Source organism: Gossypium arboreum, chromosome 13 (assembly GCF_025698485.1).
Source record: "Gossypium arboreum isolate Shixiya-1 chromosome 13, ASM2569848v2, whole genome shotgun sequence".
Taxonomy (NCBI): Eukaryota; Viridiplantae; Streptophyta; class Magnoliopsida; order Malvales; family Malvaceae; genus Gossypium; species Gossypium arboreum.
This window is the reverse complement of record NC_069082.1, coordinates 82,535,905-82,561,997: the sequence shown is the minus strand read 5'-3', so window position 1 is coordinate 82,561,997 and position 26,093 is coordinate 82,535,905. Positions and strand designations below refer to the sequence as shown.

The 26,093-nt window shown below is 34.3% G+C and overlaps 1 non-coding gene across 1 annotated transcript; it reads left to right on the top strand.

Moving 5' to 3' along the window:
• Nucleotides 1-8,703: 8,703 nt before the first annotated feature.
• LOC128287053 (small nucleolar RNA R71) lies at nt 8,704-8,808 on the top strand. Its single transcript, XR_008277752.1, has one exon. It is a non-coding gene; the product is annotated as a small nucleolar RNA R71 (small nucleolar RNA).
• The last annotated feature ends 17,285 nt before the right edge of the window (nt 8,809-26,093 follow it).

The window sequence follows — 26,093 nt, the reverse complement described above, 5'->3', positions numbered from 1 at the left end:
GCAACGCGCAACAAGGGTTAGATGAAAGCAATAACGCGCGTGGGCTAGGTTGGATGTGAAGGGAAGCGTGCAGATCCTCGTCGAGTAGGTCTGGAGTGAGCGCGCGCGGCAGCTGGGAACAGGTGCGGGATGAAGGCCTAGGCAGCTGGAGCTGGAGTAGCACAAGGCGCTCAATGCAGCGCATGATGGGACAGGTGTGCTGGCTAAATGGATGCTAGATAGCTAGGCAAAGTTGGCTAGGAGGCTGTGGCACTTAGGGATTTTGGTGTTTGGAAGGAATGATGTATGAATGAAAAAAAAATTAACAAAGATGGGTGGATTTTATAGTGAGAGGAGTAGGAATTAGAGTAGAATTCTTAGAGAAATTTAATAATTAAAATTCTAAGTTCTAATTCTACTCAAAGTCAATAACAATTAATAATTAATATAATGCATATTAAATTATTATTTGCTATTAATTTATTAAGATAAAAACTTATCAAATAAAATATGATTGAATTAAAACTAATCCTAGCTCTATGTAAAGTTGATAATAATTAATAGATATTATAATAGATATAATTATTATTAATAATTATCATCTTTTTATTAAACTAAAACATTTATTCTAGAAGCCTTTTATAAATATTTACAAAAGAGACAACTAATTTTTAATATTTACAAAAGAATAACCACATTTTGAAAATTATTTAATTAAGTACCTAGGCTCAAAGAAAATCAAATTGATTTGCAATTTAAAACTTGGATCAAAATTGACCCTTTTATTTGAACTACAAATTTATTTTGCCATTTAGGGGATAATTTCTCAGAAGATTATGTTAAAATCAGTTCCCAAAAAAGATTGGAAGGGTCACAAACGGTCCTACTTAAGTTTCAATCTCCTAGATAAAATTTATTTAAACATACTAATCCCGAAAATATACCTTAAAACATTTATTTAAAAGGAAAAAAAAAAGGGAAATTAAATATTTGATAAAATGAACAAGATTTGATCCCGTTCAATTTTATCTCCCCAATAATGTTTCAAGTGTTGAGCATTAACTCGAAAATTACCTCCCTTGCCTTGAAGTTCAACAACTCCGTGTGGATAGACTCAATGAATCATAAATGGACCGGACCAACGTGATTTTAACTTACCTGGAAAGAACCTTAATTTGGAATTAAATAACAAGACTTGCTCTGTAACACCCCTTACCCGTGTCCGTCACCAAAAGAGGGTATGAGGCATTGCCAGACATAAAGGCAAGCAATCATACAAAATCAGGTCATAAAAATGCGTACAAATTAAAATCATTCATAAATATGCGTATCATCTCTTATAGGAGCCCACAGGGCCTAAAACATACATTAGGTGTGGATCAAGACTAAAGCACGAACTTTCAGAACCTTTGCAGCACTTAGAAAAACTTCTTGTTTTGGAGGGTTACACGCTCGTATGGCTTGGGACACGTCCGTATAGCTTGGGACACGCCCGTGTCCTTAACCCGTGTAACTCTCTGTTTATGATGTCATCAACTAAATAGGGTCACACAACCAAGTCACACGCCCATGTACTTAGGCCATGTGGCGAATTAAATCCCAAAAATTAAGTGCAGACTTCACACGGCCTGGGCACACGCCCATGTCCTGGGGTTGTGTCCTTCACACGGCTGATACACATGGCCATGTCTCTGCCTGTGTGTTTACTACTGAGCATTCTATTTTACCTAATTAAAGTGCAGGGGACACACGGCCGGATCACATGCCCATGGGGTAGACCGTGTGTCACACAAGGCCTAGACACACGTCCGTGTGCCTACCTATATGGACAACTTTGAGGCTATTTTCCAAGCCTTTTGTCACCCTTAATAACACATGCACACTTACACATCTCAATGACATCCTACATAGCATAATTGAGCACTTACACATTCATAAATAAGGCTCATGCATATCAACTTCTTGTCAACTTATACTTGCTTAAGAATTCATATTTTATTTAGACCAAGCTTACTAAATTCAAATGCAATATCAAATATCAAATTTATTTCCATTACATACATTCATGCCTTAGTTGTTATTATGCCGTTTACTCACACTTCCATCATCAAACATCCATGATCATATCCACAATTCATCCATGCCAAATGAACTTAATCACAACATGAGTGACCATAGCACATGCATGCATATATGAATAGGATTACACCCCCATAATTAATATGAGCCATATCTCATGGCCATATACAGAATGAATTATCAAATCATTAAAAGCCAACACATTTGGCTAACACAATATGACATATCACAAAAAGTCCAAGCCCCTATACATGCCATACTTAAAATACTTAAATTCAATATACCCGAAAGATTAGTTTGATACTGTAAATTGAGCTCTGACGTCCTTTGATCCTTGAGCTAGCTTGGCAATACTATAAGAAATGGAAAGGAAAGGGGAGTAAGCATAAAGCTTAGTAAGTTTGCATGTAAATAATTAACAATATTAATCATGCATTATTATATACCTAACACAATAATATTTATCACAATGCCATAAAGTATCATAGATACATTTTAAGCCATGCCATTTACATAACGTACAATAAACTCATGATCATAATTCATTCATTCACTTCTTTCGAGGTCTCATCGATTCATAATCTCAATGGTTATGAACTTTGTGTACGTAGTTGTACCCTTTCAACATGATCATACCTTGTCATCTCTTTGATATGATCGTTGGATTACCTGTTGAAACACTTGGAATACTAAAGGATACTCGGAAACTCTTATACACATGGTAGGATGCCAATGCCATATCTCGGATATGGTCTTACATGGGATCACATATCGATGCCAATGTCATGTCCCAGACATGGTCTTACATGGGATCGTAGATCGATGCCAACAGCCCAGCTATGGTCTTATACAAAATTACATATCGATGCCAAAGCCATGTCCCAGACATGGTCTTACATGGGATCACACATAACCCTAATGTCATGACATTTGTATCCTAACTATTCCAAAGGTACAACTGGGGTTTCCAGATATCAAACTTCGTCGAATCGTCATCGAGTCATCATTAATTAAATCCATGAAGACAATTACACAATTCATGCAACATTAAAGCATTAAAAACATAATAATGTAATGTTGCATTATTTACACACGAACTTACCTCGGAACCAATATATGGCTAACTATTCAATTTAGTCCACAACCTTGTTCTTTCCTCGATTTAGGTCCGGACTCTGTTTTTATTGATCTATAATATCAAATTTCACTTATTCAATTATCACATTGTTCAAATCAGTCCATAAATCATATTTTGGAAAAATTACAATTTTGCCCTTAAAATTCCACATAATTACAAATTAGCCCCTAGGCTCGTAAAATGAAATGTGTTCATTTTCTTTGTTACCAAGCCTAGCCGAACTTATAGCATGCTCATAGCAGCCCACATTTCTCATTATAACATGCATCTTACTACTTATTTTGCATCTTTTACAAATAGGTCCTTTTCATGCATTTCCATCAAGAAATCACTTAGTAAAAGATGTTAAACACAAATCAAACTTTCATATTCCTCCACTAAACATCAAAATACATGCATGTCACACATGGGTCAAATTTTAAACATGAACCCTACTTCAAAATATGGCTAGAAATAGGTAAATTAGGTTACGAGGGTTTCAAAAATGTAAAGAGCATTAAAAACAGGGCTCGGATGCAGTTATTATTGAGCTTGAAAGTTGAAAAAAAACCCTAGCTATGGCTCCTTGAGATTTTCGGCCAAGGTAGGATAAGATGGACACAATTTTTGACTTATTTTCACTTTTTGTTCTTTTATTAACCAAATGACAAAAATTCCCTTAAGGCTTTTCTTCCAAATTTCTCTTCTTCATGCTCATTTTTGTCCATTAAAATAAAAATTGGAAAAATTACTATTTAAGGACCTCTAATTAATAATCCATGGCAATTTCATGCTTAAAGCTTCTAGAACTCACATTTTGCAACTTTTGCAATTTAGTCCTAAATGTCAAATTGGACTCTTTATCAATAAAATCTCCTCATGAAATTTTCACACAAGCATGCAATCATATCATAGACCTCATAATAATCATAAAATAATTATTTCTACTTTGGATTTGTAGTCTAGAAGCCACTGTTCTGACTAGGCCCTAATTCGAGATGTTATATGCTAACCTGCTTCAAATTCTCGAACTCGAATGTGCTTGTCATGCCATTTCTTGAGTCTCTCCTTAAGTAATTTGGCATTCTCGTATGAAGACATTCAGAATTCTTCTAACTCATTAAGTTGAAGCATTTGTTTCTCTTTAACAATTTTAAGATCCAAGTTGAGTCGTTGGAGAGCCTAGTAAGTTTTGTGTTCTAACTCCAAAGGCAAATGACAGGCTTTCCCAAAGACCAACCTATAGGGTGACATCCCTAAAGGTATCTTGTATGCTATCCTGTAAGCCCATAAAGCATCATCCAATCTTTTGGACTAATCTCATTGGTTCGGGCAAACTACCTTCTCAAGTATGCCTTTGATCTCTTTGTTTGCCAGTTCAGCTTGCCTATTCGTCTGCGGATGGTAAGCTATGGCAACCTTGTGCTTCACTCCATGTTTTTCAAGTAACCATTTCAACCACTTGTTCACAAAATAGGACCCTTTCATCACTGATGATGGTTGTTGGGGTTCCAAACCTTATTAACACATGCTTCTGCAAAAGCTTCATCACAACCTTAGCATCATTTGTCAGATATGCCTTGGCTTTAACCCATTTAGACACATAGTCTACTACTACCAATATGTACTTGTGACCAGAAGACGGAGGCAAAGGACTGAGAAAGTTAATACCCCAAACATCAAACAATTCCACCTCAATTGGTGACATTTCCAAGATCACAACTCTTTACGAAAGCAAATGCATCTTTAAATAGTGTTGGCAAAAAGAATTTGACTTGTAATACTTTGGCCACAGTACGTGTACCTTTAAAGTGTCCTCACTCAGAGTTGAGTGACAATGATATAAAATCTTATGTACTTCATCTTCTGCCGCACACCTCCTGATCATTTGATCTGAACATTTTTTAAACATGGTTCTTCCCAGAAATAATACTTCACATCGTGAAGAAACTTTTTACTTTGATGATATGTCTTATCAATCGGCATCAAACCACAAGCTAAATAGTTAGCAACATCAGTAAACCAGGGTATTATGGACATGATTTACCTTCAGTATGTGTTCATCTAGAAATGTTTCCTGAATGGGTATAAGTTGAGATTTCCCTTCTTGCGGCTCCAATCTGGACAAGTGGTCTGCTACTTGGTTTTCTACTCTCTTTCGATCTTAAATTTTTAAATCGAACTCTTGAAGTAAAAGTATCCATCGGATCAATCTCAGCTTAGCGTCTTTCTTGGCAAGCAAATACTTAATCTTCGAGTGGTTCGTATAAACAGTCACCTTGGTACCTACAAGATAGAATCGAAACTTGTCAAAAGTAAACACAATAGCAAGTAACTCTATCTCTGTTATCATATAATTCAGTTGAGCTCCCGTCAGAGTTTGACTTGCATAGTAGATGGGATGAAAAACTTTGTTCCTTCGCTGGCCCATGACAGCTCTTATCACGAAGTCACTTGCATCACACATCAGTTTAAATGGAAAATCCCAGTCTGATGTGACGATTATAGGTGCCATAACTAGTCAACTCTTCAAATATTTAAAATCTCTTAAGCACCCTTGATCAAATTTGAATGTCACGTCTTTCTCCAATAATTTTCATAAGGGTTTCACAATTTTGGAGAAGTCTTTGATAATTCTTCGATAGAAACCGATATGGCCTAAAAAGCTCCTAACACCCTTTACAGATGTTGGAGGTGGGAGTTTCTTGATAACATCTACCTTTGCTTTATCTACCTTGATTCCATGTCTCATTATCCGATACCCTAGAACAATACCCTCATGTACCATGAAATGGCACTTTTCCCAGTTGAGTACAAGTTTTGTTTCTTCGCATCACCTTAGTACCTTGGCTAGATTGGCTAGGCAATCATCATATGTATCTCCAAATACTAAAAAATATCCATAAAGACTTCCAAGTATTTTTCAACCATGTCAGTAAAAATCAACATCATACATCTTTGAAATGTAGTAGGTGCATTACATAAACCAAATGGCATGCATCTAAATGCAAATGTACCGTACGGGCAGGTGAATGTTGTCTTGTGTTGATCTTCCGGTGCTACTGTAATCTGATTATAAGCCGAGTATCTATAAAAAAAATTGCAATAGTCTCGCCCCGTGAGTTTATCTAGCATCTGATCCAAAAACAGCAAAGGAAAGTGATCTTTCCTAGTCACCTTGTTCAGCTTCCGGTAATCGATACAAATTCTCCATCTCGTAACCGTTCCAGTCGGTATCAACTCATTATTCTTATTTTTAATGACCGTGATACCTCATTTCTTCGGTACGCACTGGACCAGACTTACCTATGAACTATCTGAGATGGAGTAAATTATACCAGCATCTAATCACTTGATGATTTCTTTCTTGACTATGTCCTTCATGATGGGGTTTAGTCTTCGTTGTCCATCAATTGCCCCTTTTTTTCCATCTTCTAGGATAATCTTGTGCATGCATACAGATGGACTAATTCCACGGATATTGGCTATGGTTCATCTGATAGCCTTCTTGAATTGTTTTAATACAAGGATGAGTTTTTCTTCTTTCTCATTGGTTAATTCTGCTAAAATAATCACATTCAAAGTAGAAGCGTTAGCTAAATAAACATATTTTAAATGTAAAGGAAGTACCTTGAGTTCTAATTTAAGTGGCTCCTCGGTTGACGCTTTTGGTTAGGCATAATTTTTATTCTCTAACTCCAAAGATTCAAAGCGAGATTGTGGATTAAATCCCCTTTGATTAGCTTCTAGAAAAGCTAAATATTCATCCCTATTCATCCGCCTCTTCATCATTTTGAGAGTCTAATGTCAAAATTTGTTCTAATGGATCTTCAACATAGTTGAGTTCCTTCTCCACAATTAAATCCTCTAAATCGAACACTGCAGAACAATCATCAATTGTGTCAGGAAATCATAGCCTTAAAAATGTTAAATGTTACTTGATCATCCTGAACACACATAGTAAGCTCGCCCTTCTGCACATCAATAAGGGTCCTTCCGATTGCTAAGAACGATCTTCCTAGGATGATTGGCACCACTTTGTCTTCTTCAAAGTCTAGAATCACAAAGTCAGCAGGAAAGATGAATTTGTCTACACGGACCAATACGTCCTCGATTTTTCCTTCTGGATGTGCTAAGGATCGATCTGCTAATTGAAGTGTAACCGTAGTCGGTCTAACTTCACCTATCCCTAACTTCCTAAATATTGACATGGGCATCAATTTGATACTCGCACCCAATTTAAATAGTGTCTACCACAATATGTTGCTCCAATGTTGCAAGGTATGGTAAAACATCCAGGATCCTTCAACTTTGGGGGTAGTTTGTTTTGAAGATATGCACTGCATTCCTTTGTCAAGACTAGCATCTCAAATTCTCCAAATCTTTGTTTTTTAGACAGGATATCCTTCACGAATTTGACGTAGTTCGGAGATGTTGATATGAAGTTGCCTGAGTACGTCTAGGATCTTCTTGAATTGAATTTCCTGCTTCTGCTTCTGAAGTCTTTGAGGGTAGGGTGGTGGAGGTTTCTTTACTAGAACTGGTTGATTCGTCTTCTGTGGTAATTTTGCATCTAACGAAGTTTTTAGTTGATCAGAATTAGCTGGTTCTGAAGTTACCTTGTCAAATTTTGCAGATTCTGGTTCTTGTGAAATTGGAATTTCAACACTCAGTTGAACTTCCTCTAAGTCTTGAGCATCGGCTGGCTCTTTTTCAACATTGACGGAATTGGGCTCTAAAGTCTTCCCGACCCTCAATTTCAACACTTGACAATGCTCCTTCCCTGGGTTCCTAGGATTCTTCGTATCATTAGGTAAAGCACCTTGTGGTCTGTTCCTGAGTTCAGTAGCAAGCTGGCCCATTTGGTTTTCTAGATTTTTCAATGTAGCTGCTTGGCTTTGAATTAAGGCATCATTCTTCACCATGTATGCCTTTAACAAATTTTTTAAGCCATTGGATGGTTCAGCTTGGGTTGGTTTCTGAACTTGTTAGGGAAAACTAGGTGGTTGGGTCGATCTATGTTGGGCGTAAGTGTTACTTATTCTAGCCCCTTGTTTACTCTAGGAAAAATTCGAGTGGTTTCGCCATGATGGGTTATAGAAATTGAATTGCAGTCCTTGCCTTCCTTGATTTTGGTTTGGTTACTCATATAATATACAGATTCTGGGTTCAATGGACATTCTTCAAACAAATGTCCTTCCCCACAATAGACATAGGCTATATTTTGAAATTGATTTGGTGGCTATGTTGCAAAACTATTAGACCAATTTTTTAACATTGAGGATATTGATGATACCTGAGATGCGAGTGAAGTAAGTGCGTCTACTTCATGTATTCTAACAACTCATCTTTCTGACACTACTCGATTGGTTGGCCATTGATAATTGTTACTGGCAATCCTCTCAATGATTTCATAAGCCTCATTATAAAACTTAGAAAGGAGAGCACTGTTAGCAGAAGCGTCCACTGCCATCCTGATGTGAGCATTAAGGCCATTATAAAACATCTCAAGTTGAATGCAATGTGGGATTCCATGATGAGGGCACTTTCATAATAATTTTTTGTACATTTCCCATGCCTCATACAAGGACTCTCATCCATTTGTTGGAAGGCAGTGATCTCATTCCTCCACTTAGCATTCTTGGTAGGCGGGAAATACTTCATTAGGAATCTTTCTACTAACTCTTGCTATGTGGAAATTGAATTTGGTGGCAATGAGCTCAACTAGGCTCGAGTTATGTCCCTTAGCGAATACGGGAACAACTTCAATCGTAATGCATCTTCAGGTACTCCAGCTAACTTGAAAGAGTCACTCACCTCCATAAACAGTCTTAAGTGTAGGTGAGGATCTTCGGTAGGCATTCCACTGAATTGGCCCACTGTCTGAAGCATCTGGAACATGACTAGCTTCAACTTGAATTGTTGTGCCTCGATTTCAGGTCTCCAAATACCCAGATTAAGATCATTAAACACTGGCACGGCATGCTGTCTTCAAGTTCTATCCCTATCATCAGCAGTAAGGATAGGATTTTGAGCAGGATCTGCTCCGTTTCCTTGATTCAAATTTTCAAAGTTCATCTCTTTGGTCCTTCTCTGACTTGCTTGTCTTCTTCATTGTTGAAAAGTTTGTTCAATCTCAAGGTCTACAGGGAGTAAATCAATAATTCAGTCAATACTCATAAACACCTGAAATAATCACAGAAAAATTAATTAAGTTAAAATTGAACAGAAAAATAAACCAAAATGAAAAACTAACAAATTCACAAATAATGACTTTTTAAAACAGTCCCTGGAAACGGCGCCAAAAACTTGGAACGATGGAAATGTGCAAGTGTACACAATCGCAACAAGTGATAAAGTGACAAGTAAATGTCGAGTTATCGTACCCACAGGAACTGTGAAAAGAATTATTTATGAATGCTATTTAAAACACTTTGGTGAAGAAAAATATTTTGTTTGAAGAGGGTAATTAAAAACTAAGATGTTAAACTAAGTAAACTAAATAAATAAATCTCAAATGCATGATTTCAAAATACGATATTAATTAAGATGGCATAATTGTGTTAGATCATTGCTTTTTTTAACTTCAAATTATTAAACTTATGTTTATATTGTTATGAATAAATTCACGACAACTCGGTAATTTTCTAACTTATGAACATACTCGCCTACAAAAATCCATTAATCTCTTGACTATATCCCTATGTCAGTTCAACCGATTAAACAAATCTTTAATAGGTAAATATGTTATTGCACATACATACTTATTAAATCGAAATAATCTCTTGTACATATCCCTATGTCAATTCAAATGATTAATTAAATCTAATAGGCACATAAAAGACTATGTGAGGTAACAAAATATCCCTACCTTGAAACAGTTTAATAACAATAATCCTGCAAGTTATGTAAGGCAAATATATCGTCAGATACTATTGCTAATTTAACCCTCACCTACCTTAGATGATTAAACATGCATTGATTAAGTACTATGTCCATTAATTACAATTTCAATCCATTTAAATAATTAATTCGTTAGCTACCTCACAATTTTAATGCAAGAATAACTTAGTCGTTAGTCATGATTTTACTTATTTAAGCATCTTACCGAGGCCTATAACAACATAAACACAATTTTAACAATTTTAGCAAACCAAATGAAATCAACCTAACACAAATTAAATTCAAGCTAAATTGATTAAATTAACCATTCCAACAACAGAAATATTCATAGATATGTTCATCATAACAACAACAAAAATTAAAGAGTTAGGGAGCAAGAATCATATCTGGTGTTTTCCTGTGTCTTGACTAGTTTGCTTCGTTCTTCCTTCTCCATTGTCCTAGTTGACCAAGGCTGCTATGAATACTTAATTACTACTCCAAATGGCTGATGAATGCCCCTTTTCCAAGAGGAGAAATCTGCAAGAGAGCAAGGGAATTTGGAATAGAAAAGAAGAGAGAAAAGATGTGAATGCTTGAGATGTATTTTCAAATGACCAGCCTAAGGGGGTTTTTATAGATGAAGAGGGCTGCTAAAAATAGCTAAAATTATCAGCCAAAGAGCCCTCCCTTGGCCAGCCACACATTTGGCAAGGCTGATAGTTTCAACTTTGCTAATTTAGACTTGGGGCAAAGCTATAAAGCCACCAATTGTGGAAGGGTTTGTTTGCAACTTGAACAAGTCTTCAAGGGCCTCTTTGCAAGCTAAATAATCAGCCAATAAGCTGATTTGGGTCAACATATGGACGGTTTTGGGCTGTCCACTTCTTGGTCGGTTTGGTTCACTTGGTTCAGCTCAACTGGACTACTTTTTCATAATTAATTAATAATAATTTATTTAATCCAAATTAAATTCGATATAAATTAAAATTAATTATATCATAAATTAATACACATAATTGGACTGACTCAGGCTGAAAATTAGTTCGCCTTGATACTTGTAATTGCTTCTCAGTTTTGAACTTCTAGTAGTGTTTGCCGAGCCAATTTTCGCCCTTTGTGCAAATCTGTCGAAAATAATCAAAATGAATCAAAATTTATTATAAAATTAATTAAAATTCATTATGTTAATAATTTAAGTACAAAATAATTATTTTATAATATTTATATATTTGTCGACAAAAATTTTATCGAAACTATATGAATTTGAGTTAAAAAGGGCATGAAAAAGTGTGTATATTTTTGTGTTTCTAGTTACGTTTGGAGAGGGAAGTGGAATTCAGAATTGTGTTGTTACCAGGAACGACACCGATGTCCATCGCTCCCTACTACATGGCACTAAAAGAGCTTAAGGAGTTGAAATGTAGTTGCAAGAACTATTGGATAGAGGTTTTATTAGACTCAATGTTTTGCCATGGGGCACACCAGTTTTATTTGTGAAAAAGAAAGATGGAACCTTATGGTTGTGCATTGATTACCAGCAACTGAATAAATTAACAATTAAGAATAAGTACCTTTTACCAAGGATTAATGACCTATTCGATCAGTTTAAAGGTGCAACTGTCTTTTTCCAAAATTGACTTAAGATCTAGGTATTACCAACTCAAAGTGAAAGAATCTGATATCCCCAAACCACTTTTAGGACTCGTTATAGACATTAAGAGTTCCTTATCATGCCTTTTGGGTTGACTAATACACCAACGGCTTTCATGAAGCGTATGAATTGTATCTTTCAACATTTCCTTGATCAGTTCATCGTGGTTTTCATTGACGATATCCTTGTGTACTCTAAGACAGTGGCTGAGCATAATGAGCATTTGAGAGTGGTTTTACAGATACTTCGTGAAAAGTAACTTTTTTTTACGCTCAGTAAGTGTGAATTTTGGTTGAAGGAAGTGATGTTTTTTAGTCGCGTGGTATCGGCTGAGGGTATTAACGTAGACCCTGAAAAGGTTAAAGCTATCCTAGATTGAAGGCAACCGAAGAATGCTTCAAAATTTTGAAGTTTTCTGGGTCTTGTTGGGTATTATCGAAGGTTTGTTGAGTTTTTCCTTGATAACAACCCTATTAACTAAGCTATTAAGGAAGAATACTCCTTTTAAGTGGGGAGACGAATAGTAGGCCAGCTTTGAAAAGTTGAAATTCATGTTGACAAAAGCTCCCATTTTAATTCAACTAGAATTTGGTAAGGAATATGTTGTGTATAGCTATGCTTCACATGTTGGACTTGGTTGCATCTTGATGTAGGATGGTAAAGTGGTAGCCTATGCTTCGAGATAGCTTACGCCACATGAAAGTAATTACCCCACTCATGATTTAGAGTTGGCAGCTGTTGTGTTTGCTCTTAAAATTTTGAGACACTTCCTATATGGTGAGAAGTGTATTATTTACACCGATCATAACGGCCTCAAATATCTCCTCACCTAGAAGGAACTTAATTTGAGGCAACAGAGATGGATTGATTTATTTAAGGACTATAACTGTACAATCGAGTATCATCCTAGAAAAGCCAATTTTGTGGTTGATACCTTAAGCAGAAAGGAAATGTTTGACTTAAGGGCTATGTTTGCTCACTTGAGTCTCTTTGATGATGGTGGTATTTTGGCAGAATCAAAAGTAAAGGCTGTTTGGGTTTAGGAAATTAAGGATATCAGGGTTTGGATGGAACTCTAACACCTCAGTTTGAACAAGTTGAGGATGAATCGACTGAGGACTTTGGGATTAGCTCTAATTGAATTTTGTGCTTTAGAGGGAGATATTGTATGCCTATAGATCAGAATTTGAGACAATTTATACTTCAGGAAGCACATAACAGCCTTTATGCCATGCATCTTGGTTGTACTAAGATGTATCGAGACTTAAGGGAAGGGTATTGGTGGTCGGGTTTTAAACGTGAAGTGACCGAATTCGTATCTAAATATTTGACTTACCAGCAAGTTAAAACAGAGCATCAGTATCCATCAGGGTTGCTCCAACTGATTCAAATACCACAGTGGAAGTGAGAAGGAGTGAAAATGGGTTTTGTCAGTGGATTTCCCTTGACACCTACAATGAAAGATTCAATTTGGGTTGTAGTGTACAGATTGACTAAGTCCACCCATTTTTTTCTTGCTCTCACTGATTATTCTCTTCAGAAGTTAGCTAAGCTATATGTTTCCAAGATAGTGAGATTGCATGGTATGCTAATGTCGATTATTTTAGATCAGGATCCTAGATTCACGTCTCAATTCTAGAAGAAATTGCACGAGACTTTAGGTACTAGGTTGGATTTCAGTACGGCCTTTCATCCAAAATCCGATGGTCAGTCAGAACAGGTCATTCAGATATTGGAGGATATGTTAAGAAGTTGTGTAATTTACTTACAAGGTAGTTGGGAAGAACATTAACCTATGACAGAGTTTGCCTACAATAACAGTCATTAGTCAAGTATCCAAACGGCACCTTACGAAGCTCTTTATGGTCATAAGTTTCACTCGCCTTTATATTAGACTGAAGTGGTTGAAAGAAAGTTGATTGGCCCAGAACTAGTCACTGAAACCGAAGATAAGATTTTGTTAATTCAAGAAAGACTTAAAGTAGCTTCTGATAGACAGAATTTGTATGTCGATTTGAAGTGCAAGGACATTGAGTTCAATTTGGGGGATTTGATTTTCCTAAAAGTCTCTCCATGGAAGAAAGTTTTGAGGTTTGGTCGACAGGTTAAGTTAAACCCTAGGTTTATTGGTCCTTATCGAGTGCTTAAGAGGGCTATTCCTGTGGCTTACCAACTTGAATTACCTCTTGATTTAGATCGTATTAATGATGTATTTTAGGTCTCGATGTTGAGACAGTATTGATTCGATCCCACGCATATTACTCCAGTTGAGGAGATTGAGGTTAAACCCGATTTGTCATTTAAGGAGGAACTGGTTTGAATATTAGAACATGGGATCAAACTGTTACGATGAAAGTAAATTCCATTAGTTAAAGTAATGTGGAGAAATCATGGCATCAAAGAGGCTACTTGGGAGTCGGAGGACTCAATTCAGCTTCATTATCCTCATCTTTTTTAACCAGGTAATTTCGAAAATGAAATTTATTTAATAGGGTAGAGCTGTAATGTCCTAAAATTAACTCAATTGAAATGTATAAAAATATCAAAAATATGGAATTGACCCCATGGTTAGTAATTAAATGTGGAAGCATGAAAGTTAGTTGGATATCCCAAGTTCAAGTCCCATCTCTTGCACAATAAATTAATTTTTGCGAAATTCCTTTATATTTTAATGTGTTACCATCCAAGCCTACTAAACCTAGGTATAAGTATTAATTTTTCACAAATAATCATCCTTTAATCCTTCTCCTCATTACCCTAGTCGTTCCTCCCATCCTCTCCCTCTCTTTGATTTTAATTTTTTTTCTTTTCCTCCATTGTTGTTGTCGCCTACACCTCCCCTTTTACCATCTCTTTCTTCTTATTTTTTCATTAAGATTGTGCATCATCTCCTTTAGTATATTTACACAATTTTTCTTCAACTAAATCAGCCCCAAATCTAAAATCTTGAACTCCAAGATCGATCCCAAACATTGCCAAGAAACTGCTATTGTTGTTTATCTCAACTGGCTTGGGTAAGATGTCTTCTTTCTTCAATTTCTTGATTAATCATTCCAAATAAAAACCTAAATTTTTAGATCTAGAATTTGGGAGAATTTTACTGATTCTAAATATATTTTTCCACCCTTTTAATGGATCTTTAAATCATTTCTAAATCGGCCCCAATTTTGGCCATCACAGGTGGTAATGCGTGCAACTAAGTGCAAGAAGGGGACTGTTTTGTTTTTTGGTTCTTGCCCATCTTTTTCCAAACTTAATTTGAGGGCATGAACCCTTCTAATCAACCTTTAAACCCATGTCAGTTAGGGGAAAATGTTCTTGATCGATTGGTCATTCAAAACTCACAAATTGGGAAGCATAAGTGCAATTAACCGTAAATTAGTTTGTTGTTTCGGCATAGTTGTTGGTTAAAGGTTATGGATTTATTAGATTAAGGAATTTAATTATTATTAGCTACTGATTTTCCATTATATTATTGAATTAGGTGCTGAAATGAAGGTCCTAAATCAACCGTAAAGCCGAAGAACGATCGCACGTACGATTCACATCAAAATAGTGTAAGAAATCTAACTAGTTTGTATTCGTAAAATAGTCATAATTTTGAAAATTGGTTTGAATCCCTTAGTGGGTATTTAAGGGGCTGGTTTAAACGTAAATTGATTGAATTTAACTCAATTTTGGTTTAGATTTGAATAAGAATTTAGTAAGGAAAATTAGAAGATTCGCTAGTGTGCTGCAAGGAAGCGAAAAATAAGATGTGGGTCCTAAACTTGTAAATTTGTTTGATACTGATAAATTTCATGTTATATTTGATAAATTATTTTGATGATTGGATTGGTTTAATATCCAAAATATTAGCTTTGGGAGTGGCCAAACCAAGTACGTTACAAGCTTTAAAAGATTGATGTGTTGGCAAAATTGCTAGTTTTATAGTATGAAAGTGTGATTGAGATTGCTATGCATAATTGTATTATGTGATATGAGAATGTTTGATTGAGTGGTATGAACTATTGAGATATTAGGTTTATGCATGATTTATGATGTATATTCATGAGGTTGTTATTTATGCACAATGAAATTCGTAATGTACGTGAAATTGAATGATATTGATAGATACTATCTTAATGGTAATTTGAATGTTGGAACACTATTTCCTTCTACCATAAGTATGTGATTATTGAGGACATGTTGAACATGTCAAATAAATATGAAAAGTATTGAAATATGAATATTTATGAGTTTGTGTGACATATTGCATATGCATTGGGTTGGGATATTTTGTGGTTGACGAAGGAGTTCCGTGGAGTACCGATGGTATATTAAGTCTGCATATATTCGTAGTCAGTGTACTACATTTGGACTACCAAGCGGATTGGCGATTTTATCACATATTATATGTTATTGGCGTTTGTATCGCACTATTTGATATTCGGTACATTTTCTGCATTATTGATTATTGGTGGTTTTACCAGATCGAGCTATGCTCACATTTGTTGGAGTTTGGTAGAAGAGTTTTAGGGAACTCGTAGTGTGTAGCGGATGGTATGGGTAGGATCTCACATGTGCATTTTTCACAATCATGTGCATTTGAAATCACTATTGATAACGTTTGGTTGTGCTATTTTTATCTCTATGAAATTGCTTGTATGAATGCTAAATATTTGCTTGTTTAGTCTCACACTGAGCTTTTTAAGCTCACCCCATTACCTTAACTTCTCAGGAAATGATCGAAGTTAGGATAAGAATTGGCGTGCGGACATACGGCAGACTTTGGACTTCAATTCGTCATATCATTTTACTTTACTTGTATTTTTAATTTATTTTATTATTATTTGGTTTTGGATTTAAGGTTTCTTTAAACTATGGTTTGGGACTGTTTGATACTTTTGGGGTTTTTCATGCATGCATGGCACTCATATTTGGTATAGATACATGGTTTTTATATATATTAAAATGGACTATGCATGATATATGGTTAAATTAATAATTTGACTACTAATGGTGCATTTTCACTACTAAGAAGATAACAAAATGATTTTTCAAAGGCAACGTCGTTCGCAAGGTTTTATAAAAACTCACTTAATTCACTAATTTAACCTAAGCATGGTTGGACTAAGTAAATGGACGTTTTCCAAAGTTAACAATAGAAACCTCAATTTTACAAAAGAGAGTACTTGTAGGTTTTAAACTATCAATAAAGTAGGTTTGACACTAATGTGTCCAGTGAGGCCTTCACGATTCGGCAATAATGTCTAGGTCGGGTTTAAGTTTTAAATAAATGTCAAATTTTGGGTCGTTAATGTTCAAAATTCAAGATTTTGTATAAAATTGATGTTTCAAAGTGTCTTTCAACTCATTTTGAAGAGATTAGAAGGTTTCTAAACTTTTCCTAAAGTTTCGTTAAGAGAATCTAATGTTTTAATGAGTTTTCATGAAAAATGACTTTTTATGTTGAAATTTCAAAATCATGAATCTGTGTAATTTTGTTTGTTTTGAGGGTTGAGAATTATTCGTAGATGTATAAATAGGTTATTGGAATCAATTATAGGTAATGGGAATGAGTAAAGATTAAGATATTTAAGTTTCAAGTTTGTTAGTCGAAAGTTTCAGTTTCAAGAGGAACTAGCCTTAAACCTATGTTTTTGTTTGTCTAAGGTGTGTTATGGTTTCTAATTGATTGTTTTTCTTATTTGATTTACTTTTGTGAAGTTTCGGAGTTGTTAGTATATTTTTCGAGTAAGGCAAAAGGCAAGGAAAAGCTAGGTAAAGCTTTCAACGGGTAGGTGAAAGCATGAACAATGACTCTTTGGAATCACTGCTAGTAGATATGATTCATAGTGTTAGTTGGGAGCTTAGAAGTAGCCTAAACCCCTATCGTAATTTCTAAGTGTAAGCTTTTTTTATACCATTGCAAAGTATGAAATTTTGTGATGTAGATCGAGTATTAAGTTGTAATAATGTGACATGTGATATATATAGTGATAGCTCTTGTAAATGTGTTAGTTGTGGGCATATAAACATGCTGAATACCAGTGATGATGTGCTAGTGATATAAATGTGTAGCAAAATTGTGCAGAAATTAGTAAGTACGTATGTGTTGAATTATGGAATGTGATGCTAATGTAATAGGTAATGTGCGAGAATACTTGTACATGATAAACTGATTTTAATGCACACATATGTGGTTGGATATGTGATGGCTCAATGTGCATAGTTGTGGCACTTGAAGTGAAAATAAATTTGAATTCGATAAGCATGCATTGTGAACAAATTTGTTATATGAATTGATGATTATAAACAAAGATTATGTACATTAAAATAGTAATTAAATGTGTGTATTTACGGATATTTTGGCCTTATGATCTCTTGAAACTGTTGGATATAGTTCGTCTGTCACAGGATTATTTGTACTTACCCTTGTGTTTTTTGATTTGGGCATTGAGGCCTAGGAAAAATTGAAGGGATAAGGGAATGTCGAGCTAAGCTCCATTCACTAGGATATGTTGGTGCGTTGGAGAGTGTTTAGCTTTATGCTACATCTATGGGATATGTTAAACTCTTTGAGTCATTAGTGCGATGAAGATCCTTGTATCCAATGTGTGGTGATGGAGCCCATTTTTATGTTTCATATTTCCAAGTTGCCAAACTATCATTAATTGATTAATACGTGGAAATGTTGTGTGTAAATGCATGTAAATATATATAAACTAGTCTAGTGGGTCATTAAAGCATGAACACATCATTTTGTCTTGAGGAATTATTGTAAAATCAATTCTATATATGAGTGTAATTGCATGTGAGAGTATATGCTAGTTTTCTGAATTAATAAAGCATGACCACGTAATTTTGAATCGATTAGAACATGGTGGTGAATGTGTGGTAGTATGCACTTGCTTAACCTTTGATGTTGTGTATACTTTATGGTTATTCTGATCATTCACTGAGCTTGTTAAAGCCCACCCACTCTCTTTAAACCTTTGCTGATAGTTAGCGTTGTGGTGTGAGCTGTGCAAAAATTTCCAAAAGAGTGATCCAAGTAGATTTAGCATTTTCATAGGTGATTTATAGCCATTATTTTGAACTGTGGGAATAAGGCAATGTGCTATATTTGTTGCATGAATATGCCATGATGTTTTAGATGATTATTTGATTTCAATTACTCATAAAATTATGGACGTTGATATTAGTTCATTGGTTTGCTTAGCTTAAACTATTGATGATGCTTTGAGTTGTAATTTTGGGTATTTCTGGATGTTGAACTTTAAAGTTAAGATGCATGTTGGATTGGTATAGGTATGGTTGTGTTAAATGCTTAGTTTTGGTGTTATTGTTACTGTTTTGTGCAGAAGTATCAATAATCAGGTACTTAGTATCAATACCTCCATGATATTTCGAATGTGCAGTGGTATTGATGCCAGTTCTTGAGTATCAATACTCGGGGTAGTAATACTCATATTTTTTTGTTGGTATTGATAGTTTGCTAGTTTTAATTTTTCAGAGAAATAGAATGCTAGAGTGGTACCGATTTTGTCACACCTCAAAATTGGGCATAGGAGTTTTGGGGGTATTTTACGAATTTTAGCTCTAGCGTGATCGAGAATTTTGTAGCATAGTAAACTAAAAATGTTTTCGACTATGGCTTTTAGAAAATCAAATCAATTTTTGAAAATGTGTTTTAAAGGCCTTTAATTTTGAAAAATGGACTAATTTGTAAGAGGGTGATACGAACTCAGTTTGGTGATGATTCGAGTCGTTTTAGTTGTCCGATCATGAAATTAAGTAAGCGTTGAATTAAATCGAAATAGGTTGGAAAAATAGAAAGATAATTTTGAAAAGGCTGGAAGTTAGGTTCGAATAAGGTCTCAAAGATAGTTTAAAAGATGGATGGAAGGTGTTTGGCTAAGGCAAAGGCTGCACCAACAATATATAGGATTGTTGACCCAAGTCTTAAAAGCACTTAGATGGATAATGGTAGGTGAAAATAACAAATAAAACCTTGACCCGTTATCTATCAAGATAGGAACCAAAGGTATAACGAACACCACACTTTGGTAAGTGATAAGTTTAGATAACAAGGAAAGAATGACGCCATAAGCTGAGCTTGATAAGTCGTATCAGTCCAAGAGAGAACAATGAGAGTTGAATTCTCACAAAGAACAAAAGTTCATATACTTAGCAAAAAGCCTTCTAAAAATAATTACAAAAACAAACTATTTATAGGCTAAATATGTTCCAGCCGAATGGGCACAAACTAATCATCTTAAATGAGTTATTGATGAACTTAATTAAGCTAATTAAAACTAAAAGACCTTTGAGAAACTCTAACATATGTAATGGCTATGAAAAACTTATTTATTCTTCCCAATAAGCTAATAATTAGCTCTAATAAGCTGAATGAATTTGATTCAATGCTTGATCAACTAAAAAGGTTATAATAGCCTTTTATTTCTTCTTAGGCAGCCGAATGGATAGCAACAACAATTGGCTTAAACTTGGCACACGAACAGCCTCTTTGCATGAATGCTTGAAGAAAACTAATTCAAGGTGTAAATGGATGAATTGGAACAACCATTAACACATAAAAATGTTTGGAAGTTGAATGGATTGTGTAATCAACTCCTTGTCCATTAAAATCTTCAAACGGTTACTTGAATAAGTCATAACAGCTGCTGGTTCAATGTAACAGATGGTTCAATGATTAATTCACCTATAAGCACAATTAAACAAGTTAAATGGCTGTAGCAAATTTAATTAAGCTGGAACATATTAATTGCCAAAATTATTTAAGCAACTAAAGACAATTAAAAAAACTTAATTAATTAAACTAAAATAACTAAACAGATTAAAAGTTTATTCAAGCAACTTTTAAGCTAAAAAATGCATAAATTAAATAAAGCTAAATTTGAGCTGAAACCGAATTAAATATTCCAGCAAGTTGATGCTTAAGCTAATACTGATTAATGTTAAGCTCAATAAGCTTGGATGAACTATGAACGAACTGAATGAGCTTGTAGCAATTTGCATGGGACACTTGAATCAGACTTCTTTGATTGTCTAATTATTCCAGCAATGGTTTCCACCCCAAATTCGGTCAATTAAAACTTGCACACAAATTAAAAAACTAAAATTAGATTCCATTTTGCACTTGGGCCCCTCGCGTTTAGGCCAATCTCGGAAACGTCGAGTTGTGTCGTAACATGTTGCGGCCGGGATCGCATCAGAGGGTCTAAATTTGGAGTGTTTGTGAGGTAGTTAAACCAAATTTTAAAAATCAATGTAATATCATCCCCCACCTATAGATTTCATAATAGTTTTCTCCATTTACTTCTTTTTGCCATCCCTTGTTATTCCAATCTCCAATCACTCAGTTTTGATTCCCAAACTTCATTCTTTTGATTTTTATTCTTGCCCAATCCATCATAAATCTCCCTAGAATTTTAAGAAAAACACCTTCGTTTATGTTATCTCTCAAGTTTTTGGTTTTTTGGGTTTTCAATCAAAAGCTTATTTTTCTTCCATTGAAGGTAATAGTTTGATTCCTTATTAGTTTTTAGATGTTATTTGATCCTTTATACTGAATTTTTAGCTATTAAATGCATGTTTTGAACAAAAGCCAAAAATTGGATCGTTAATGATAGATTTTGGGTAAAAACATAGTTTAAAGTGTTTTTCAATTAGTTTTAATGAAATTGGAAATGTTTATAAACTTACTTTAAAGTTTCTTTAAAGATTCCTTACATTTTAATGATTTTTTTTAGAAATTTGCCATAACATGTCAAAAATTTTGATACCATGAATTGGGTAGTTTCATGTATTTTAAAGGTTGAGAATCTATTGTAGGTGAATAATTAGATGAACAGAATCAATTTTAGACAAAAAGATTAAGTATAGACCGAGATATTTGAATTTCAAGTTTGCTAAGCGTAATTGGTAAGTGTTTGGAATCGTTGCTTGTAGACATGATTCATTGCATAAATTGGGAATTTAGAGATAGCTTAAACCCTTACTCTAAATTCCAAGTGTAAATTTTCTCTTACCCATGTTTAAGTTGTGATATATGTGCTTGTGTGCTTGTGAAAATGAGAACTAAGATGTGATGTTATAACATATGATATATACTTGTGATGACTGTTGTGAAAGTGTAAATGAGGTCATGTTATTCATGCCAAATAACAGTAATAATGTTGTGTTAATGATGCTAATATGCAGTGACAGTGAGTAGAAAATTGATAAGTAATATGTGTGATATATTATGGATATTTTGGCCTTGTGACCTTATGAGACCGTTGGATATAATTGGCATGCCATAGGATTTTACTACTTACCTTTATGTTATTTTTTTGGGGAGTTAAAGCTCGAGATAGGTTTGGAGTGATAAGGGAATGCGAGCTAAGCTCCATTCACCGGGACATGTTTGTTGTGTTGGAGAGTGCTAGCTATAAGCTACAGTTTTTGGGGATATGTTCGACTTTACGAGACATTTGGTGTGTTGGAGATCTGTGTATCCTATTTTTGGTGATAGAGCCCACTTTTATACTTTATAGCTCAAGTGTCGAATTATCGTTAAATGTGGTTATGTGTAATGTGATATATAATTAATTGAGTGTGTGATAATTAAGTAAATGAATCAATAAATACTGCATGAACAAGTAATATGATACTAAAGTTTGAGATGATGTAAATGCGCCAAATGGTTGTTTTAATAATGCATGAAGACATGGTTGCATAGTAGTTATTTTGATCATTCACTGAGCTTGTAAAGCTCACCCACCATTTTCAAACCATTGCAGCTTAGTTGTGTTTTGGTGTGAGTGCTGTTGTTCTAAGGGAGTGATCCAAGGAAGACTTTAGCATTATTTCGTAGGTGTTATTTTTTCGTTTATGTTTTAAGGAAATAAAGGCAATGTGGTAGATTTGTTGCATAAATATTACCATGATGTTTTGAATGTTTTCATAGATTATTTGCTCTTAGGATTTATATACTTGGATCTTGTTATATTGATTCCTTACTCGAACAAGTTTTCGGAGATTGAACAGTTATTGTGGTCGTTTTGATGATTATTTGATAAGGTAAAAGTTGCAAATTGAATAGTTATTAGTTTGAATGGATTATATGCCTTAAACTGCTATCGTTTTGTAGTCTGGAACAAAGGTATTGATATTCAGGTTTTAAAAATGATAGCTCCATGATTTTTGAAAGTGAAGGAAGACAGTAATGTAATTGGTATCGATACTATTTCACAAGTATCGATATTCGGGATAAAATAATTGATACTTTATGAAAGGCGCCGATAATTTCTGAGATTTTGATTTTAAACGAAAAGTAGTATGCTATTTTAGTATCAATTTTTCAAGTAGTATCGATACCATTTTAGAGAAATATTGATACCTTTGATACAATATCCATACCTATGTGATTTGTTTCAAAATTTTGCTATGTGATTCTAATGCATGCTTAATTAGTGTTATAAGTTCATTTGATGTATGTTTAGCATGTTTAGATGATGATTAGAAGATGTGTGACCGAAAACCTACACAAATGCTAAGATAGAGGATGATTTGCTTAATAATGTGACAATTTATAATGCGTATGATATATGACGGTGGTTTAGTGTTCTATTACTCGGGCTCAGTGATCTGGCCAGGTATAGGGTGTTACAGATTTTCTAAGCGGTATCGATACCATCTATGAGAAATATTGATATCGAATGAGTATCAATACCTACGTGATCTTTTAGAAATCTATGTTAAATGGACTTTAAGCATGCTTTAAACTTGTGTTAAGGTCGATTATTGTATGTTTAAGTGAATTTTAACTTCGTCTAAGGGAGATTAGACTTAAACCTCATACAGTTATTTGATTATGATGTTAATCGTTTTTCAATGACATGTTTTAGGCTTTGTTGATAACGAGACGGTGGTGTAGCATCCTATTACTCAGGTTCAATGACCAAGCTGGGTATAAGGTGTTACAGGACCTTTGACATTCCCAGCTTTCAATTGAACGACCTTCTCGGCTATTCTCGTACCATAAATTGCTTTGAGTGTGGGCTTGAGCAATCGTGAATCAAACACAGAACCACAAAAAATTTTGTTACTTTCAATAGGAAAATAATTATCCATTTATAGAAACCGGTAGAATTGTTATTCCCGAAAAATAGAATTTATACTCAGAAAATAAGCTCTCACGATCTTTGGGTAGAATAAAAATATCTTAAAGTTGTGTATAACTTCTTGTGTATAACAATCTTGGTTGAATTAGTAAAACATAAATAATGTTTATTTGATAGAAAAACTAGTCCCCCTAGTTCTACTAGGATAAGAGTTTTAGGTCTCTTTTGTATTGAGTCCAATTATATGTGTTTCCTGGACTTTTAACCTAGCAATTTATAATTTAATTCAACCAAGTACATATTTTTCTATTTCCCAAAATAAATATTTTTATTAAATTAATTTTAATTAATTAATTTTCCAATTAAACAATTTTCTCAACCCAATTCTAATTCTGTTAAAGTCATAGCAACTTCATCGTAAAAGAATCTATGAGATAATATATTTAATTTCCAGATTCAACATATTCACAATGACAAATTAATTTAATTCTATTTTCAAACTTCAATTATTTGATTAAATAATAATTCAGAAAACTTAAATTAATTCTCAAGTCATTTTCATACTATATGAGAAATCACACATCCATTTTCAAATGTAACTCATTTCTCTAACTTTTTCATTTCTATCCATTTTTGTTCATTTGATTCTAAATGCAATTCATTGGCACCCAGTAGTTCATACAAGACTGGAAAGCATCCATCAAGGGAATGTTATAATGAGCTCACTAAGTACTCCTGTACTTACACAATTTGTTATTGCTTTTCAGGTATATGAGAAGAGACTTCACCTAGAGAGACGACCCCAGGAGTACGCTAAGGTAGTGGCAGAGTGGGCTATTATGCATACAGTGGATATGTGGCGTAGTCTAGTAATACACCTTTTGAGTGTGTATGAAATAAATTTCTAACTTGTAAATATTTGTATCAAGATTGATGTAATCAAATATATTTTAAATACTTCTCTTATTTTCTTGTAATAATTTGTTAATTAAAATGCCAAAGAACATGTTTAAAGAAATAGGAAATTTAAATTTTTTTGTTAATGATTAAATTTTGTGTAATAACATCAGAAATCTAAACCTGGTGAATTAGGTTGGGTTTAGGGCATTATAATAAGCCCCTGCTAGGTGAACTCTTCAAGTATCTTAGAATCTGAAACACTGCTTCTTCATGTTCCTCCATTGGGAATGCATAAATTGAGTCACTAAGCTTACTGCAAAAGCTATGTTTGGCCTTGTATGTGATAAGTAGATTAACTTACCAACTAATCTTTGTTATTTCCTTTTATCAATTGATCTTCCTACTTTATTTTCGAATTTTAGGTTTGAATCAATTGGTGTGTCAGATGGGCAGCAACCACTTATCCCAGTCTCCTTTAAAAGATTAGTCACATAATTTTTCTGAGAGACCACAAGATCTTTCTTTAATCAAGAAACCTCCATCCCAAAGAATTATTTTCAACGGCCCAAGTATTTGATCTCAAACTCCAATGCTAGATTCTTTTTAAGACACATTATTTCATCCACATCCTGTAAGAATGATATCGTCAACATAAACTATAATAATTGTTATTCTACCTCGTTGTGAGTGTCAGTAAAACATTGTGTGAATAGCTTGTCCTTGTGAGTAACCTTGTTTTTTAACGAACTAAGTGAACTGTTCGAACCAAGCTCGAGGAGATTGCTTTAGACCATACACAAATTTCCTAAGCTTACATACTTGAGTTCCAAATTTTTCTTCAAAAGTTGAAGGAGGATCCATGTAAACTTCTTCTTCAAGTTTTCCATTTAAGAAATTCTTCGCATCTAACTGCATCTCCTCTAAAACATCCTCCTTCCATTCAGGAACCTGTAAAGCATCTTTCACATTTTTGGGTATTTTCACAGTATCAAGACATGAAACAAAAGTTGAGAATATCAAAGACAAGGCTTTATAGAAAAAACATCTAGACATGAGATATTTGATAATATTTCTAACACCTTTTCTTTTAGCAACCAAAAAATCTAAAATAGAAAATTCATTGGTCAGATTAGTAGTTTTACCTGGACTTTTGGCAAGGTCCTACGGGTTGAATTCTTGGTGATGAATCTGGTGGATTCCACTTTTTTTTTTGGCTTATTCTTAAGTAAATAAGTAACTCATTTATTTATTCTCTGTTCTCATCATCATACTCTACACATTTGGACTTTTTTTATTAACAACACTAACATAATTCATTTCTTTGTTAATCATAAATTCTTTCCCATTATTAGAATCCTTATGTTCTATA